Raw genomic sequence first — 2056 nt, 5'->3', positions numbered from 1 at the left:
ATGTTTGTCCGTCTGTGTAGTTTTGTACTTCGCGACTCGCATACCGTACATACGTACAAGTAAGTAGCCTGAATGTGTCGTGCAACAAGGAGTGAGAACTGGGCATTGCGAGCCAATCGAGTCGACATGAAGTATTATTGTGAAATGATTGTGTATTGATTTGTTTTGATTGTGTTTTTCCATGCATTAAAGGTATAAATAAACCTCCACGTCCGGCTCGTTGGTCTAGGGGTATGATTCTCGCTTAGGGTGCGAGAGGTCCCGGGTTCAAATCCCGGACGAGCCCGATATGTATGTGTTTTACTTTTTAATATTTTCTTTTTGCGGAAAAAAGAAAGGGGGGGGGGAGGGGGGTTGCAGCTGTCTTGATACACCAAGTGGAATGAGCAGCTGAAACATCGGAAATAGATTATCTTATTTATTTATTTATTTATTTATTTATTCATTTATTTATTTGAAAATACTGCCAATCCCTTAGGGATTTTCGCAGGAAAGAGCACGCAAAAGTAAGTACACACTCGTTCACATTTCATCACATCAACAAAAAATGCAAGTACTTTGTAAAATAAACACTGGGATATAAAGAATAGTAGAAATACCTTTAAGATTAATACACGAGGGTTAACATACATTTCCAAAGCCAAATTAAACAACCACTGTTCAATCAAACGTGAAAAAAATGCAATTAAAGTCATTCATAATTACACATCACCGTGCAATAAAACATCCAACCGAGATAGAAATGATGTGATGGAGGTGCTGTTAGTAATGACAGGATCTAGTTGATCTGCGCCTTGAACTAACGATCTAGCCTGATGCCTACAATTATGTGACGCAAAGAGAAAGCTTATTGAATCAAGTGCGAATTCATGCTGACATTAGGTATAACGTAATTCTACTACGTCGGTGTTTGTCGGAGACCGAACACCAACTAGGAAAATTGAGGACCACAGTACAAATATCCTCAAAGCTAAAATTCGTGATTGTGACTTGTTTGGTTCATCGACAATAGATAGCTCACCTAAATACATGCACTTCCAAGGGTCATCCCAAGCACACTTATATTGAATTTATATTTCAGGATCAGTAAGCAATACGCTAAGCAACCACAAAGTGGTTCCAATTTTCTTCTCTTATCACTGCACGGTTATGGGAAACGTAGGCTTAAAAAAACAAGTAAAGCATAAGTCACAGTCATGGTCACTCTGGAAGATAAATCAAACGTTGCTTGAAAACGATGACTTTAAAGAGAGGGTAAAAAAATGATAGATGAACTAACACTGACAGAAGATGAGTGGTGGCAAAAATGGGAGTCATTTGAACTTGAAATGAGAAAAATTGCCATCAAAATTTCCTCAGTCACATTATTTCCCGAGAAAGCAGAAGAAAGACGCCTGAATAGAGACATGATATACCTATTTGTCTTGAGCGCCCATATCCTGGGCAATACAAAAAAAAAAAAAATTAAAAACATAAAAGCAACTTAAACATTATGTCACGAGACGTAATGAAGTTGCTGCTGCAAGAACACCAACTCTGCAAGTAATTGAAGCAGAGCAACTGCCGTAGAAATATTTACACGCGGAAAGGGAGTGCTCCAAAAAGAAATTAGTTATCCTGCTTTAACGAAATAGGACGCTCCTGGCTGATGAAAGGGATATCCAAGGCGCTTTTGTTTCTCACTACGAATACCTTTCTTCACAAAGGTCCAGTCTTACACACACAAGGCAAGATGAAATAATGTCTGCAGTGCCCACCCTGCATAGTGATGTGACCTTGAGCCTAAACGGGGCCCTGACGGTTGAAGGAATCGAAACTAACATCTTTGATATAAAAAGTCGAAAGAATCCCGGTCTGAATGACCTGCCTGCAAGTTTCTTTAAAAAGTGGGACAAAAAGTTGCGCCAGTACTTCTGCGTGTATATGACAAAGGTGTCTTACCGCCATTGTTCCGAAAAGAACACACGATACTTACTCCGAAGTCGAAAGATCCAGACATGCTACGGCAGATTGGTGGCTACTGGCCAATTAGCCTTCTAAATGGTGACTATAAAAT

The 2056-nt window shown here is 39.4% G+C and overlaps 1 non-coding gene across 1 annotated transcript; it reads left to right on the top strand.

Moving 5' to 3' along the window:
- Nucleotides 1–214: 214 nt before the first annotated feature.
- Nucleotides 215–286, top strand: Trnap-agg. Its single transcript has one exon. It is a non-coding gene; the product is annotated as a tRNA-Pro (tRNA).
- The last annotated feature ends 1770 nt before the right edge of the window (nt 287–2056 follow it).

Source organism: Ixodes scapularis, unplaced genomic scaffold (genome assembly GCF_016920785.2).
Source record: "Ixodes scapularis isolate PalLabHiFi unplaced genomic scaffold, ASM1692078v2 PGA_scaffold8__174_contigs__length_109621045, whole genome shotgun sequence".
In the NCBI taxonomy this organism is placed as follows: Eukaryota; Metazoa; Arthropoda; class Arachnida; order Ixodida; family Ixodidae; genus Ixodes; species Ixodes scapularis.
The sequence above is the reverse complement of the archived record's forward strand: the minus strand, read 5'-3'. Positions and strand labels throughout refer to the sequence as shown.